This window comes from Pelodiscus sinensis, chromosome 3 (assembly GCF_049634645.1).
Source record: "Pelodiscus sinensis isolate JC-2024 chromosome 3, ASM4963464v1, whole genome shotgun sequence".
In the NCBI taxonomy this organism is placed as follows: domain Eukaryota; kingdom Metazoa; phylum Chordata; order Testudines; family Trionychidae; genus Pelodiscus; species Pelodiscus sinensis.
The window spans coordinates 77,426,044-77,444,910 of NC_134713.1; the positions used below are offsets into that span (position 1 = coordinate 77,426,044).

The 18,867-nt window shown below is 44.7% G+C and overlaps 1 protein-coding gene across 1 annotated transcript in view; it reads left to right on the top strand.

Annotated features, from left to right (window-relative positions):
* FOXO3 (forkhead box O3) overlaps positions 1–10,069 on the top strand; it is a 160,796-nt gene extending 150,727 nt beyond the window's left edge. The window contains exon 3 of the mRNA XM_006123179.4: positions 4,514–10,069. The gene's annotated coding sequence lies outside the window, so the exon portion shown is untranslated. The remainder of the gene's footprint in view (positions 1–4,513) is intronic.
* The last annotated feature ends 8,798 nt before the right edge of the window (positions 10,070–18,867 follow it).

Genomic DNA, 18,867 nt, shown 5'->3' on the forward strand with positions numbered 1-18,867 from the left:
AAAATCTTCAAAGGATAATTGAATTTTCTGTTTGCATAGAAACCATTCACATATGCTTCCTATTTGAAATGTTGCCACACCTATGAAACCATGGAGTCTTCCTACCCATAGAAGCCAGAGAATTGTGTGGGCTCCACAGGGAATCAAATGAAAAATCTGCTATTTAGGCCCACTATTCACCTAGCCCGGCAGCTACATGGGTTCTCTATCCCTGTCCCAAAACCCAGCCAATTTCTGACTCACATTTCAGCTTTAATTATTCCTCTCTCCCTGCCTCCATTAGTAATAAGGACTGGCAAATGGTGGGGATGGGAAAGCCACTGGACAGCCACTGGTGTCTCAATTGAAGATCAATCAGTTTGTCTCTGTGGCAAATTTCCATGGTCTCCAGATTGGGGGTTCCCACCTGGCTGACTGGAATGCCTGTTGAGGAGAGGCTTAGGACTTCCCAGGGATGCAGTGGAGGGGGGAGGGTGAAAAGGAAAGAAAAGGCCTGCCAACAACAATTCTGGGCCCCAAGACAGAACAGTCAATGGGTACCCACGCACACACAAGTCATGCCCGTGCAGATGTGGTCTGCCTGACATTTACAAAGTGCTGTACCAGCGTTGGCTGGTGCCCAATGTGCTGCTGGCTATGCTGCTGTGTGTACTTTTCCAGCACAGCCAGAGCTTCATGCCAACTCCCTAAATGCACAAATCCAAAGACTTCTGCCCTGTCCCTGTCCTGCCCGAGATTCTGCCCACTCCTCATTCAATCCCCCATCTCTCTGTCACTGGCTCTCCTCCACCCTCACTCAATTTCAGCAGGCTGGGGTAGGAGGCTGAGATGTGGGACAGGGTGTGGAGTGCCCGCTCTGGGGGTGAGTTTGGATACAGGAGTGGGGTGCAGGCTCTGGAACTGAGTTAGGGTGCAGGCACTGGGAAGAAGTAGAGATGCAGGCTAGGATAGGGGGTTGGGGTTCAGTAGGGAGTGCAGGGTATGGGCGGGAGTTTGGGTACAGGCTCTGGCCTAGGGCAGGGAATGAGGGTTCAGAAGGGCATGAGGGGGATCAGTGCTTACCTTGGGTGGCTCCCAAAAGAGACTAGCACACCCTTCTGACTACAGTTCCAAGATGGGAGTCAATGGGTGTCTGTGTACTGCTGCCCAGAGGCGCTGCCCCTACAGCTCCCATTGCCTGTGGTTCCCAGTCAATGTGAGCTGTGGAGTCAGCACTCAGGGTGGGCCCTTTAAAATCACCTAGACCAGATCCCTTGGCAATTGTCCCCTGCCCCTATTGGGAGCCCTGGAAAAGGATGCCTCTTAGTGCTTTAGGGTGAGGCAAGGGTAGACATCTGTGGACAGTGGAAAAAAGGTATTTAGAGTGGAGAAGGAGCACTGATCAGCAGAAGGGTGCATGAAGTGTTGAATTATTTCCCTAATTTTAGGGGTGGGATATTGCAGTCGAGCCATCTCAGTGCAAAACCAGCGAAGTTTATCATGAGTATATATGTGTATGATAAACTGTATAATGAGTCAATGTTAAAGTCTGTAGGTTAAGAATTTAATTTACTTCTTTAGTTTTGTTAGTGACAGTGCAGACAGATGCTTACCTTAGCTGCATATTTCTCTTATTTAACACTGTCTCTTGCTGAGTGTCTTTCTAGCTATTCTTTATATTGCCCAATATATTGTTGGTAGTCTCAGAAGAATATTTGATGGTGCAAAATACAAAAATTACATATGGAATTGTCTATCCCTAATATTCTCTTTTTTATTCTTACTCTTTCTCAACAGTACAATTTTTAAATAATTGTAATGTGAATGCTGAATAAACCAGTCAAGATATGATTCAGTACTACAGTTGCGTACAAGTGTATCTGTTCTAACCCGTGACTAGTCCTTTTTTAAGTCAGTGGGACTTTTTACGTATGCTTAAATGCTCTGCTAAATAGGGAACTTGATGCTTGAGGTGTGAATCTTTCTCCTGTAATGAATTAACATTTGCAGAAGGTGATAGCTTCCAACCCCACCAATACTAAGGAATTAACAAAAAGTGTCGGAGTATGAGACCAAAAAGGGTGTGCTTCACTTAATGTATGATACAAATCACTGTCCAAATTATATGTGAGGTACTTGACTTAGTTCACTCTGATCAAATGACCTTGTTACAGCATCATCACACATTTACTAAATCGAACCCCTGCTAACTAGCCAAATAACTGAATGGCAGACATTAATTTACTCTTTAAAAATGAAAAAAAAAATCAATATGTTTGTCCATGTAGAAATCCCCTTATTCATCAAATATAGCCTATCTAAAAACACACTATTAAGGATAAAGCCAAATTGTGATTGAGTGAAACAACAATCTGCTTTCCCCAGCATTCAGAATGAACTTCTCATGTAATGGTACAGGGAGCAGCTGTCATTCTCTTGCTCCAGTAACCAACAGGCAGAATTAAATTTCTGTCAGTCATTGGGTAGTATAGAAATAGGTCATTTTAGTAAAATGTTATTATAAGATCAGTGTCTGGCCTTTTAGAGGGTGGAGGCTTCAGCATAATCTAGCAGCCAGCGACTGTCACTTGATGACAACATTCTAATACATTGGTTCATCTCCTTTATGTAATTCTGCACCCTAGAAATAAGGAATGTAGCTGAATTAGATTAGAACTGGTCCATCTAGTCCATTCACCTGCCTGATAGTGACTAAGACCAGATGAAAAATATTTAATTTTAAGTTTTAATTTTGTTGTCTTTCGTTCTTTCATTACATAAAACACAAAATAATTTGTATTGAGTAAATTTTCAAAGGTGTCTATGTGATCTAGGATCCTTTACCCCCTTTTCAGAAGTTACTTAGTATTAAATGTGTTTAAGCCCCTAACAATGCAGGTAGGCACCTTGATGCTTTTGAAAATCCCACTGCATTGCTAGGTGCCTAAATACCTTTGAAAATCTGGCTTTGAAAATTGGCCCCTTTGTCTGTACCAATCATCATTTTATATGCCTTTATCATGGCTCTTTATATTCTTGAAACTGAAGTGTCTTTTCAGCCTCCATCTGTATAAATTTTTCCCCATATTTCTAATTATCTTCATCTCCTTTCTCTGAATTGTTGGATTAGGGTTCACTTACTCAGCAGATGAGTCTAACCAATATTTATTAAGGCAAAACACTCAGAGAGTATTAATCAGTTATTCACAAGTGGGAAGCAGATGAGGACCATTTCATTGCCATGGCCTTCAGCACCAAACAATATAGTTTAAACTTTCCTTTGTTACACAAATTTATTTATAACTTGTGTTATATTTTATTATCCACACTTATGAGTCTCTCACTTCCATATGAATTCTCCTCTCCCAGGAAGACCAGGGTTAATATAAGTCCAGACTGGTCTTTTCTGGCTTTTTTCAGTTACTATTAGCATTTCTTGTTCTCACCAACATGATGACTCTGCAATTTCTTACAGCTAGGATGACCATAACTGAACACTGTACTGTAGGTGATGACATACCATGCATTAGCATAATGGCATTAGAACATTGTCTGTATTATTTTCTATTTCATTATTTATATATCCTAACTTTTTATTTCCTCTGTAAAAAAAAAACATAGCTGCATACTGAGGAGAGGTTTTCATTGAGCTATTCACAATGACATACAGGTCTTTCCAAATAACGAATGTAGGGTTCATCTGTGTAATTTATGCTTAAGGATTATCCCTGTGCCCCAACCTGCTCTGTGCGCTCCTCAGCTGTAACTGAGGATGTGACCTTTAATATCTTTAATGTTTTAACACTGAATTTGTAGGAGTTATTCAGTTGGTCTAGTGATAGCATCTTGCGCCATGTAGGAGGTCAGAGTACAGAGTTTAAGTTTTAGTTCATTGTTCATAGCACCAGCAATGGCTAGGCGTACAGAGAGGGCAGGGAGGAGAGGAGCAACTTGTGTTTCTCTTTGGCAGCTGATATACACTCTGACTCAGACAGAACTTGTGTCCAGACCTCTCATGATGTTAAGAAGACCCACAACAGATGGTAGAGAGGAACAGACAGACTCTAGATGGATCCTTCTACCACCCATCTGAAAATATATTGAATTTGTAGAAGCTTTAGTAGGTTTCTTTCCGTGTTGTTGTAGCCATGTTTATTCCAGGATGCTAGCAAGACAAAGTGGGTAAGTGTTTTATTGAACCAACTTCTGCTGGTAAATTTACCTCACACACCTGGGCTCCTGATTAGGTTTCTATCATTCAGACTTGATCCATAGTGTTCTCTGGGGTTGGAGGGCAGTTTAGTTTTTGTGAGCTGCCAAACCTGTAAACCATTGCACATGAACACTTCCATGACAGACAGCAGCTCTTGCCTGATGCTCAGGGTTATTACACTGTGCACCATGTTTCCTGCAGGAGAGCACTAACTAAACTTGCCAGTACCAAATGGTTAATGTTGTCTTTCATTTCATGTGGGTTATTTTTTTATACCTAATAATCTCGTTTTCTTTGCTTTTGTTCCTTCTTCCTCTCCAGGCCCTTAAACTGACACGAGACCTAAAGAGAGAACCTTTTGCCAAATCTGCTGTCAGCAAGTGGACAGTGATACCGTTTACAGCTTATGACCTTTGTGAACCCTGCATTATTTTCCTAACGAAGCAGAGACTGTTAATGGGCCCCTTTCCCAAGCGAAGAGCCTCCTTTTTCAGAATTGAACTCACTCTAAAGTATGCAAAATCTTCTTTTTGGGGGATGGTCAAGCACCTACTGTGGAGACAATGTTCAGCACCATCCTGTTGAGAACACACTGTGTAGCCTTTACAGTAGTTATTTGTCAATGAGTATGTGGTGTTTCAATATATTAATGGTTTATGGGATATTTTAAGTTGGCTTCTATTTTGAGGGGTTTCCCCATCTGACCCCTCTAACTTACAGTTTGTTTTGTTTTCTAAAGATGTTTTAACCATTTTCTCTTTCTCTCCTGGTGCATCTGAAATGCAGTGTATGCACAATGAAAGGCTGTACTAATTACCGTTACACAAAATAGCGTCAGACATTAGCACTACCTGAGTATGTAGCATTCATTACAACAAGCAACTGACTGAAGTCAGGAGAGATGGGGTTTGTGGGGTTTCTTTGTTGATTTTTTTTTTCAAATCTTTTTCTTAAATTTAATGGTACATACCTTGTTTTTCATAAACATCAAGCCAGGGTCGATATTACAAGAGAAACTAGCAAGATTGCTAGTTGTGTCCAGTGTTTGTAAGGACTGAGTTAGGGTGTGATTTCATTATGTTTACTGATTCAGCACCTGAGTTGATCAATCTCACCTATTGCATTATGTTAGCAGAGCTACCCTTAATGATTGCAGGGAATAGAGTTTGCCTGCCTCAGCAGGTTGGAAACTGGTTGATCTTAAAATGAGCTATCCACCCATTGCCAAACAAGTTGAATGTAACCACTTGTAAGGATATGGCTTAAAAAACAAAAAGAAAGGGAAATAAAATATATGACATTGCAGAAAAGATAACTTACAGTATATGTATCAGCAGTGACTTACAATAGAGTCATCAGAAGTTCAAATGCAAATCGCTGCAGGGCAAGTTATTACATCAGTGATTTTTCTTACATACATATCCTTGATTATGTTTTCCTTCTCGCTATGCGTAATCCAATCTGAACGAAGAAGCTGTAGAGAGAAAGGCAAGAAAGTAATATTATACAAACAGCTTTTCATATAAGCTTAGATTGTAATTGGATAAATGACACTAAAAGACAAGGCAGTTTTATATGTTTTGCTTATGGGTTTCTTTTTTTAAATGAATAACAATGAATGAATAACGAATAAAAGGTATGGTGCTGCTGTATAGATCCTCTCTATAATCTGGAAAGCTTGATTACTTTTTATTACTATTTTTTTGTGGGGGGGGAGAGGAGGAAACACCAATGGTACATAAGAACTTGGTATGAAGAAGCTCTGAATAGGACAGTGTATACATACTTCTCCAAAGTGATATATGAAGACTTTTTTCGTTGCATAAAAGCATTATGCGTATAAATATATAAATATATTTTATTATGTACAGAAACAGATCAGTATGCATGGATGTTAGGAAAACAAACTAGCATTTTAACCCAAAGTTTCCGTGCATGAGTTCCCACTGACACGTGTACCATGCAATGTGGAGTGACTCCCTTTCGCCACCACCACACAAGCACACATACACACACACACACACACACAGACTTACAGACACACATTTGTGGGCCCCATTTTGCTCCTTACTTTCCAGCTCTCTGAAGTAATATTGGTGAAATAACAGCTCCTAGTGTGATGGAAATTTTGTTTTGTATTGTAACTTCCTCATGCTTGTACTGTTCTATTTTATAGATGAACCTGTTGATTTCATCCTGCCCTTTACTGAATATGTAAACTCTGTGCAGTTGTGGTTATAGTAGACCTGTAGCATATCAAGCAGCTAAGAGTTTATCATTTTCATTAAACAAAACAATTTTTAAAATTAAGGTGGTCTATTTATCAATGGCAGGGACTAATTTGTTATATTTTCTTTATCAGAATTAGTTTATGCACATTACTGATCACCCCATGTGAGGTGAAATTTCAGGAAGCCAGCTACCCAGTACGACAATGGTATACAGCAGTAATCTGTTTTAGGGATTAGTTCACTTACAGGAGTCCACATGCAGGCACCTTCTACCAAAGTTAGTAAAGAGCTTTATTGCAAGCCTTCACTGTACTCGGCGTGTATAACAGTATGTGTCAGGTTTTTGGTACATCATTAAATGTGAATTAAACTGAGGATGTTTTTCTTTCTTTGTCTTCTGTGGTATTGTGCTTGCTGATTGACACTTTTTAATCTTAAAGTCTCACTCGCTGACTAATAGGAGGGCTGTGCACAAGTACTCCGGTACAAAGCAGGCTTTGTGTTTATTTCTGGTGTGATATTTTGCTGAACTGTCTCTTGTCCACTGGAGGACATACATTGTTGCGTTGTCACGGAGCAAGCAACAGATTCTCCCTTTCACAAAATCTAATTTCAGGTGGGTTACAAATATGTAGGTAGTACAGAATTATGTTGCTATAGCTTGCTACCAGTGTTCCCTCTAAGCTGCATGACAGCACAGCCCCACAGCTGCATAATCAGTCCCGCTCAGTCATTCAGCTCCGTGCATGGAGCCCTGAGCCTCTGGCTGGGCAGGGCTCATTAAACAGCTGCAGGACTGTGTTGCCACACAGCTTAGAGGGAACACTGCTTCCTACCATCTATATCTACCAACTGCACCTTTTTTATTTACATTTTTTGGAGCAGTATTGGACTGACCTATCTGCTGGTGTAACTTAAATGGCATTGGGCTGACAAAAGAATTGGCTCACTTTGTGGAATAGAATTACAAAAGATACTGGACCAAATTCTGCTCCCAGTTACAGTGATGTAAATCTGGAATAACTGATGTAGTGAGTTACCCCAGATTTACAGAATTCTCTCTCTCTGATACATAACCTAAGCACCTGGATTCTTCTCTGGGGATACTCCTGGGAGCAGGAACAAGGAATCCTTTTCTCCAGCCCACTCCATAGCTGGTTCTCCAGCATCAGAGCAGAAATAGCCTTCACACTTCCTTGGTTATGTGTCCCCTCTGTAGCAGGGAATAGCCATCAGAACCATAAGCAGATCCACCGATCCTACCCCATCCCCAAATGCCTTCCATGCAGTGCATACGGGAGGGGAGCAGCACATCTTCGGGAATTCAGCTCTTGCACACACACGCACACATCCCTGCAGCAGAACTGCACCTCTTCCACTGCAGCAGACCCTGCTATACTCATTTTGGAGGACAGGATTTATGCCAGTGATTAGGATTTGCCCCATCGCTTGCAATTACTCACAGGGAGATAAGGCCCAATGTTTCAGTCAACTCAGATAAAATCTCCCATTAAATGGGCTGGTCTGTATAAGAATTGCAGGATCAAGTCATTAGTGTCAAGTGCCTTTTTGACATTAAGACTATGGTGACAAAGATGAGTAATTTTATTTTTTCTTGCTCTGGAACAGATATGTCTAGTGGAAGGGAAGGATTGATTATTTGAACATACTGGGCCCGACTGTGTTACTGCAATGTTAATGCAGCATGAGTCCCATAAGATCTGTGGAGTTACTCCATATTTACAAAACGTGGTCCAGTTTTTTTGGAAAATGAAGAAACACCAGTCAGTTCAGAGACAGACATCCAAACGATAGCGGAGAAGTTACAGAACCTCTCCAGCAAATCAAAATCAAAGCACAAGCAAATAAGGGGCCTAATCCTGCTTCCACTGAAGTCTGTGACAAAACTCTCCTTAGTGTCTGCAGGGCAGTTTTGGGCCCCGAGGCTATGTCTGCAGTACAAAGTTTTTGCGCAAAAACGTCTGGTTTTGCACAAAAACCGGCGGAGCGTCCACACCTCAAGCACATTTTTGCACACACAAAAAATACAGTAAATCAACAGGACAGAGGGTTTTTGCCAGTAGAGTTGTTATTCTCCCCACGAGGAATGACTCCTTTTTGCACTACAGCTCTTGTGCAAAAAAGCATGTGTGAATGCTCCGCAGAGGTTTATTGTGCAAAAAGCACAGTTGTTAAAGGCCATCGGAGCTTTCTTGCACAAGAGCGTCCATGCAATGTGGATGCTCTCTTGCGCAAAAGCACATTTTGAGGTGTGGATGCGCTTTTGCACAAGAAGTTTTGTGGAAGCTCTCTTCTGCAAAAAGCTTCTTGCGCAAAAACCCTGCAGTGTAGACAAAGCCCCAGTGTTGGGGGGGAAAACCTGCACTACCCAGGGAGGGATGGACTAGAAACATTTACAGGTCTTTTCTAGCTCTAATTTGGTGGCCAAAATTTTCAAACTTAAATATCTGAAATTAAGCAGATAAGGTTGGAATTTTCAAGAGGCATAAGAGAGTTAGGTGCTCTGCGGGAGTAGGGTGTCTCATTCATTTAGACCCCTTAGAAAATCCCAGCTCTAAATGTTTATTTAGATACATTAGAAGTGTCCTGGTTTTCAGAAGTGCCGAATAGTCACATCTCTTTGAGAATCCAATGGCAGACCTGGGGATGGAGCACCTTTGAAAATCAGATCACTTATTTAGATGCCAAAGTATGGTTTCAGGAACCCCATTTTTTAAAACTTTGGCCTTAGTTTCAGGAATATTTTTTTGCATTAAAATCCCTTCTTCCCCTAAAATTCATGCCTGATAGATAGTCTCAAAACACATGCACAGGTTACTGTTTAAACTTTGTGTTCCCAAAAATAAATAAATACATAATTAAATAAAAGGGTAGTACTTTGGCAGTTTAGACAATGGCATGTTTCTGCTTTTTGTTTAATTTTCTTTGCAGAATATCTTCTCTCATGAATAGCTGATTAATAGGCCACTACCTAACTCCAGAAATATTTGTACTACTGCTATACAAAGCTAAATGTTAGCACATATATTACTCTAAACTTATGTCATTGCTTGGCAATCACTCTCCTATAATTGTTTTAGTACATAATGTACACTGGAAATGCCAACACATGTGCAGGAGGACCAGATGCATTTAGTTAATATGATGGAAGAAAGGATTGTACGTTTTGACTTCACATGTTAAACTTTTTTTTAAAAAAAAGTTGCATGATTGGAAAATAACATGTATACAGTATCTGTAAAATTGTTTTATCTGTTTTTGTTTCACCATGTCAAGCCATATAAATTGGAAATCCACAGCCTTGATGCATGGCTGTCTTTACATACTGAAGAACTGAACAGTATATACTTTTAATTTGGGCTATCTTGCACTTTGATGTTGCATTCTTACTGAGGATCTTGTAAACTAGATGCTGTCCTGGATGAATATACTACCTTACTACACAAAGATTGGAAACAAGTTTGATTTTAAAATATTGATCCCCTTTCCAAATGAAGTAGCAATGCAGTGCTTACTCCACTTGGTGTTAGTAGATATTGCCTTGTGTATTCTATTTTAAATTGTAATCTAGTTTGTAAAAGATGGTGCCGCATGTAAATAAAGCATAATGGATCTCTACATTGAATGTGCAGCTTTGGTTTCGTCATTCTATTGTATTACATTGCAGATATTTAAGTCTAGAAATCTGGAGAGAAAAAAAACCTTCTACATTTATCTAAATACAGTTGGGTTTTGTTTGGTGTAGTGGGGAAAAGCTGATTCAAAGCCCAAGTCAATGAGAATGCTTATTTACATAGGCTTCAGCAGTCTTTGAATCAAGCCTATACTGAAAAAATTATTTAGCCCAAGGATGAGCTGTTAAGAAGGATAGAGCAGAGCATTCTCAGTAGCAATCCCTTGACTCAGGAATTTATCAAATGGGGTTATGCTCAAATCCAAGCCCATTTATAAAGTCACTTGTTCTAGTTTCTCCACTAATTGCAAGATCTGGGATCCCTGGATTCTAATATATATATAAAACCAAATCCTGGGTTCTGCACCAAAAAGTAGGGTTGCCAGGTGTCCGGTATTCAACCAGACAGTCCGTTTTTGAGCCCTCTGTCCGGTAAAAAAATTCAGAAAATACCAGACATGTGCGATTGGCGCTGGGAGCCTCTGGTTGCGTCTGGCATAGGAGTGACATCTTGGGAAGGAGGAGAAGCCCTGTGCGTGCTCCTGAGCACTGTTCAAGCGCATTGTGGAGCCGTAACTGGACTCACTCATGCTTCACTGGGACCACGCGTGGGACAGGCAGCGCCCTGGGATCTGCATGTACCCAGGTCAGTCCCGCTCCCCACTAGCCGATTCTCTCCCTCCCCCTCCGGCCAACCCCACTCTCCTCAGCCCCTCCCGACCAGCCCGGCTTCCTGCCAGCCGGTTTTCCTCCTCCTAATCTCCCCTGGCCAGCCCCACTCCCTCTGACCAGCCCTGCCATCCTCCCCCCACACCTGATCTCCCCTGGCCAGTCCCGCTGCCCCCAACCCATACCCCCCTCTCCTCCCGGGCAACCTCCCCCCTCATCAAGTGTGTCCGGTATTTTTTCTGAAGCTACCTGGTAACCCTACCAAAAAGTAGCCAAGCTTGGTGTAGGAGTATTGCACAGAGATTAGGGAGAAATGGCAGTAAGGCTGTTCTGTAGCCACTATTTCAGTCCTGAGGCTGCAGATCATGCTGACCATATTCTCTCTCTCTCTCTCTCTCTACGTCCTCCTCCCACCCCCAAGGGCCAGTATCAGGTGGATCAGCTAAATAACAAATCCACTGACCCTATCTCCTCTCATCCCAGGCATGCCCTGTTCTGCCCTCCCTCCCCCCATTGCCTTCCAGAAACTGATCTCCCAAATCCCACACCTCTCTCATCTGTAAATAAAATTACATTGGTTCCTCTTTGCCTGGAGTCCCTTGTAGTAATGGAGGAAAGCTTAAGAAACAATCCATGGTGAGAAATATCAGGTGTAAATAAGAAGTATGAATATTAGAAGTGAAGATCTGCTTGGTCTTAATTTTTGGGCCTGACCTGGACACAAGCCCACCCAATCCAAGCCAGACCTTCTACGTTCCCTACAGTCTGAGGCAGTGCAGCCTCTTGCCTGTGGAGTCAGAGCACCAGCAGTTGCATGCCCTGTTCCTGCACTCCCAGCTGTGCTGTATGCCAGGTTGTAGAATGAAAGATATTGCAACTCCATCATACCATCCCCATGGGCAGAAGGCTCGCCCATGAGGGTCAGATAGTTTTACCACCCTACCTCAACAATTGTAGCTTAGCTCCTATCAGTTTTGGGTCTAGTTGCAGGCCTCTAATGAGATGTGTATTCATAAAAGATGTTGCAGAGTTATGGGAGTTCTGAGGGCATTTATAGCCCAGTTCAGAATGTGCTGATAAGATCATGGGTTCACAGAAATGTAGGGCTGAAAGGGACCTCAAAAAATCATCAAGCCCATCCCCCTGCACTGAGGCAGGCCCAAATAAACTATCACCAACCTTAAGAGGTGTTTATCCAATCTGTTTTTAAAAACTGCCACTGATGGGGATTTTACAGCCTCCCTGGTAACCTATTCCAGTGCTTATTTACCCTTCTAGTTAGAAAGTTTTCCCAGACATCTAACTTAAATCTGATTAAGCCCATTACTCCTTGTACTATCTTAGTGGACTGTGGAGAACAATTGACCATTATCCTCTTGATTACAACTTCTAACATATTTGAAGACTTATCAGCTCACCACCCCTAGGCTTCTTTCCTCAGGACTAACCCTGCCCTTTTTTTAACCTCTCTTCATAGGTCAGGTTTTCTAACCCTTTTATCAGTTTTGTTGCTCTCCTGTGCTCCCTCTCCAGTTTTGCCACATTTTTCCTGAAGTGTGGTGCCCAGAATTGGATACAGTACCCCAGTTGAAGCTTCATCAGTGCCAAAGACAGGGGCCATTGTTTCCTGTGTTAAAAATACAACACACATGTTGTAATATTCCAGAATATTAGCTTTTTTAAATGCAACTTCATCACACTGCTGGCTCAGATTCAATTTACATCCACTGTAAGGCCCCAGATCCTTTCCAGCAGTATTATCACTTACCCAACCCCCATTTTGTAACTTGCCTTTGATTGTTGCTTCCTAAGGGAGTACTTTGCAATTACCTTGAGTAAATTTCAGTTTGGTCAATTCAGACCAATTTTTCAGTTTGTCAGGATTGTTTTGAATTCTAATCTGGGCCTTGAAAGTGCTTGCAACCCCTCTCAGCTTGGTGTCATCCTCAAAATTTGTAAGTATGTGTTCCATTCTATTATCCGTTATTAATGAAAATATTGAATAGCACCATATACAAGGCATACTCCTAGTGGAACTTCACTACATGCAGCCTCCCAATTAGACCTTGAATCGGTGATAACTACTCTTTGAGAAAGTTCTTTCAATCAGTTGTACACCCATTTTATAGTCATTCTATAACATTTCTGTAGTATGCTTATGAGATGGTCATAGGGGACTGTGTCAAAAGCCCTTCTTAAGATATATCACATCTATGGTTTTCCCCATCTAGTAATCCTGGATGGGGAAAACTAAACACATTAGTTTGGCATGATTTGTGTTTGAAAAAGCTATGCTAGGTATTCCTTTTAACTCTTATTATTTCCTAGGTGCTTACAAATTGGTTAATACCTAGAAAATTACTAAAACAAATTATCAAAGTTAGGCTGACCAGTCTCTAATTCCCTGGGGTCTTCTTTGTTCCCCTTTTTAAAGTATGTGCTAATATTGCCCTTCTCCATTCCTCCATGAGTCCTCAAAGATAAATGGCTAACAGTTCTGAGATTGTTTCAGCTGGTTTCGTAGGTACCCTAGGATTAATTTCATCAGGCCCTGCAAACTTGAATACATCTAAGTAACTTATCTAAATAGTCTAACTTATTCTTGCCCTATATTGGCTTATGTTCCTTCCACCTTGTTAACATTAATTGTGTCACAATTTACCTTTGTAGTGAAGACTGAAGCAATATAGGCTTTAAACTCCTCAGCCTTCTTGATATCCTCATTTATTAGCACTCCTGCCCTACTAAACTGAGGACCTACATTTTCCTTCATCTTTCTTTTGCTCCTAAAGTATTTACAGAACCTCTTCTTATTGCATTTTATGCCCATTGCTATGTGTAACTCATTTTGTGCTTTAGCCTTTCTGATTACTGTATGTACTCTATCCTAGCAATTTGTTTCCACTTGTTGTAGGATTTCCTTTTGATTTTTAGATCATTAAAAAGCTCCTGATAAGAAGGACAGTAAGAGACAAATATGGCTCTCTCATTCCTTTGAATGGGATAATTTGCCATTGTATCTTTAATATTGCCTGTGTGAACTGTCAGCAATCCTGAACTACTTTATCCCTTAGAGTCTCTTCCCATGGGACTTTGCCTGCCAGTTAGCTGAGTGTGCTAAAGTCTGCTTTTATAAAGCTGCCCGTGCTTTAATGCTGCCTCTAAACCTGGATGTTTCTTGGCTACCCACTGGGCATTAAACGTGGATGTTTCTTGGCTACCCACTGGGACTGAATTCAGAGGTGCTCAAAGTCCAGATGCAAGCCACTACCCAGAGAGGAAACAGACATTGAGGATGCAGCCAGAGACTGCTGCTCTGACCTCCCTGTTTACTAGCTGTTTCACAGCTGATTGCTGCTCTGCTCCCAACAGGCTACCTACCAGGTGCTGATTGCCTGTTGGTAGCAGCTGGAGGAAGCCAGTGTTGCTCAGGAAAAGCAAGAGACACAGGGAATGGATACCTTACCTCACTCAGGTCTGGGACAACACGTACTTTCTTACCAGCTTACCTCATCAGCCAAAGGAAATGTCTAGAGCTCAAGATTCTGGATAGAAGGAGCCAGCACAAAAGTAAGGAGGAGCAGGCATCCTGCTCAGAACTGGTAAGTTATGGAGGGTTGTTTCCACCCTGGAGGTTGGGAGTGGAAGAGAGCTATCCCATGCATTGGCTGGTTTGGGGCAGCTAACCATGCCTGGGCTTTGCACTTCAGGGACAAACAAGGGGCCTGGTGCCAGCAGCAGGTATTGGGCCCGTCCTTGCATTCACCAGCAGCGGGAGCTATGGGAAGAGGAGCAACTCAGGCTCAACCTGTTCCAGTCCGTCATCTCTCAGCTGGGTCACTCGACTTCACCATGGGGGCAGGAAGCGGAGTTCCCCGGCCACAGCCCACTCTGCTTCACCAAATGACACAGCTGGGAGCTGAGCTCAGAGGACTCCAGCAGGCTGGGGCTGAGTCGCTCTGTTTCCTGACACCACAGTGAGTGCAGGGTCCCAACCCCTGCTGCCAGTACCAGGCCCTCTGGTAATTCCTCAGGCCGTGTCACTTGCGGGAGGAGCTTGGTGGAAGGGGCACAATGGGGATGGAAAGAAAGAGGTGGGGTGGGAAGGGAGCAGGGGTGGGCCTAAGGGAAGGGGTGAATGGGAATGGAAGGGGACAGAGTAGGGGTGGGAAGAGGCAGGGCAGGTAGGGCCTGGGGTGGAGTGTGGGCCATCCTGGGCCCCACATTCCCCAAGGGACAGTGCTGGAGTGGACCAAGGTTTTTGTGGAGTCCACAATGTTGATGTATCCAGGGTTTATGTTTTTCCAGGTGTTGGAGATCATGGTAGAGCCTTTGGCCTCAGAGTCTGACCCACCTGCAGAAAAGAAACTAGCAGACTAACTTGCCAGTTCTCATACAGTGATTCTTTCCGGGGTTATAAATGGAGTAAGTGGGCACAATATGGCTAAGGACTATGAGGCCGTTACACACTGGGATGATAAAAGAAGAACATGGGATACGTGTGTGTAACCCAGTATTTAGCTTGCAAAGAAAACTTGATAGCAATCAAAATGATAAATACAGAGAATGAAGTGAGAGCTGGGGAGAGAGAGGGACAGGAAAGAAACACCTTCCTTTGCATCCCGCCTGTGAGAGTCACTAGTCAGGATTGCTCTGGTATTTCTCATGTAAGCAGCTCCCTGCCATCGCTGAGGGGTCAGAGTTGTCCATAGGCTGGTTTGGGGACACACTTATGGGGGATGGCATGTCCCGTGGTGGCCTCCTCCTCAACCATCCTATGGCTAGAACAATCCTCCATGTTAGTTGGTGGGAACCTTGGCAGCAGCAGGGATCGATCCCCATCCACACTCACCACAGCAGTTGGAGCCATTGGAGGTGGAGTGACGCAGCAGCCTGCTCTGCTCTGGTGCCATCTCCCAGCCAAGTTGCTTCACTTGACTGTGGCGGTAGGAAGTAGAGACTCCTTTCCCTGCCTGCTCGGCTCTCCAAATCAATGCTGGGCTTTGAGGAGTGGGTGCTTTATTACCTGCCACTGCAGTGAAGCAGAGCGACGAGGCTGGGCGATGGCAGGGCAGAGTAGGCTCCCGCTGCCAGAGTGAGCGGGGAGGCCTGAACCCTGCTGCCACCTTGCACCAGGCCCCTCAGTTATCCCCGGGTTATGTGGCTCAGGGGAGGGAGTTTGGGGAAGGTTTGCAATGGAGGTGGAAGAGGGGGGAGCAGGGACAAGAAGAGGCAGGGCAGGGGCAGGGAAGAGGTGGGATGGGGCAGGAGGTGGCCTGGCTGGGGGTCTGGCACTCTGGTGCACTTCAGTCCTTGTATTCGGTTTGTGGCAGAGTTATCTAGTGTCCTGTGGGCTATAAAATTTTGATCTCATTTCAGTCCCTGGGTTAGTGTGTATGTGCGGGTGGTGTTGGTGGCCTATACTATACAGGTGGCCAGACTTAGTGGTCCCTTCTGGCCTTAAATTCTGTGACTCTACATTTCCTTACAGAGAAAGCAGGAGGAGACTTTGCTTTGAAAAGATTGTTGTCCTCATTTCCTTTTGGTGCCCAAAAGTGCCTGCTGTGCTTAAATAAGTAAATAGGGTGGCTTAAAAAAAAATACCGGACATACTTGATCTCAGATGTGGGGGCAGGGAGAAGGGAGGACTAGCAAGGAGGAGGTGGGCAGGAACCGGCCGGTGGGAAGCAGGGCTGATGGGGGGAGGGTTGGGGGCAGCGGGGCTGGCCAGGGGAGATTGGGGCAGGGGAGAGAACTGGCCGGTGGGAAGCAGGGCTGGCCGGGCGGAGTGGGGGGAGCCGAGCTGGCCGGGGGAAATTAGGAGGAGGGGGGGAAAACTGGCTGGCGGGTAGCAGGGGTTGTTGGGGGGAGCAGGGCTGGCCGGGAGAGATCGGGGGGGGACCAGCCAGCGGGAAGCAGGGCTGGCCGGGATGGTGTCAAGGGGAGCAGGGGAGGAGAAGAGCAGAGGGAGAGAATCGGCTGGTGGAGAGCGGGACTGACCCGGGTGCACACAGATCCTGGGACTCTGCCTGTCCCGTGCACAGCCCCAGCGAAGCACTAGTGAGTCTGGCCCCAGGAATTCTATCCTGCCCCGGCCCCCCCTCAGCCCCACATTGTTGTGTACTGCCTGGTTGGTAGAAGCAAAATGCAGGACAATGTAGCACTTTAAAGACTAACAAGATGGTTTATTAGATGATGAGCTTTCGTGGGCCAGACCCACTTCCTCAGATCAAATAGTACTCATGCAGCGTGAGCGTGTCTACCAGCCAGGCAGTACGCACATATGTACTGATATCCCTAATAATAATAAAACTTACCTAATTAGAAAATACCAGACATTTTATATGTCTGGTATTTTCTCAATTTGTTTCCCAGACAAAACCCTCAAATACCAAACTGTCCCGTTCAAAACCGGACACCTGGCAACCCTATCAAACACACTGAAAATGGGGGAGGAGAGCTCAAGAGGAAAATCATGTGGTCACTTAGGTTTATTCTGCCCGTATCTCAGAGTACCCCCATGTACACCCCAGCCATGCTGGGGAACAGCCTACTGAACAGGCTCGGTAGCAGTGGTAGCTGGAAAGTCTGGTCTCCTAACTGTCAAACCAGGACTAAAGCCTACTCGGGGGGGTAGGCTGCATGACACTAGGAGTAGCACCATGCACCTGCCAGTCACAAAGCCACTTCACTGACACTGGAGTAAAAAGAAATGTTACTTTGGGCATAGGAGAAAGACAGGACGCTGAGAACAGCAAACACACTTTCGTGCCAGTCCAAAGGGAGCAGCCAGGTGAGCCTAGATAGCAACAGCCAGAGAAGTAATGTCTGTGGAGAAGGGAGTGAGATCAGAGGAAAATAATCTTCTGAGAGGGGTGTGGTGGGCCCCACTATGAATGGGTTGTCTGTTAGAGCCCTGAGGTGATGATAGAAGGAAGGAATAGGTTTGGTCTTTGCAGGGTTAGTGTTCTAGCCACGCCAGAATGGTCTGTATAAAAATCCTTAGAGGAGGTGCGGGCAAACTTTTTGGTCTAAGGGCTGCATCAGGGTATGGAAATTGTACGGAGGGCCATGAATGCTCTTGGAATTGGATCTGAGGTGCAGGAGGGGGTGAGGACTCTGGCTGAGGGTGCAGGCGCTGAGGTGGAACCAGAAATGAGTAAAGGGTGTGGGAGGGAACTCCTCCAGACTGGAGCAGGGCTATGGAGTGCAGAGGCGGATGGGGCTCTGGCTGGGAGTGTGGGCTCTGGGCTGGAGCCAGGGATGAAGAGTTTTGGGTGTTGGAGGGGCCACCAGGCTGTGACCAAAAAGGTCAGAGGACAGGAGGGGGCTCTGGGCTGGGGGTTGGAGTGCAGGGAGAGGGTGTGTGATGGCTTAGACTAGGGATTTGGGTTGTGGGGTTGGGCTGTAGATGAGGTGTTTGGGATGCAGGAGCTCAGGGCTGGGACAGGGGGTTTGGACCAAGGAGTTCGGACAGTGGAAGGGGGACCAGGGCTGGGACAGGAGTGTGGGGTGTGGTAAATGCTCAGGAATACAGGCTACAAGCTGCACTTACCTCCTCAAGCAGTTCCCAGAAACAGCGGCGTGACCCTCTTGACTCCTATGCGGAGGTGTGGACAGATGATTCTGTGCACTGCCCCATCCACATGTGCCATCCCTGCAGCACTCATTGGCTGCACTTACCAGCCCTTGGGAGCTGCAGGGGTGGTGGGATGGGGGCAGCGCATGAAGCCCTGTGGCTGCTCCCACATGTAGGAACTGGAGGTGGGACATGCTGCTGTTTCCAGAAACTGCATGGAGCCATGGCACATGTCGAGCAGGGTAAGACCCCCGATCTCAATTCCCAGCAGGAGCTCCGGGGCTGAACTGAAATGGGTGAGAGGCCAGATGTGGCCTGTGGGCTGTAGTTTGCCCACCGTGCCTCAGTGCCTTGCACATTTAGCAACTTCTGTGGGATTCAGTTTGGTTTGACTTTCAGAGAAAGATTAAGACCTGCAGGCTGCAGTCAGATGCAGGTTGCACCTCTGTCAACTGTATCTCTCTGGTCCGGCAACATTCGTGGTCCAGAAGGATCATGGATG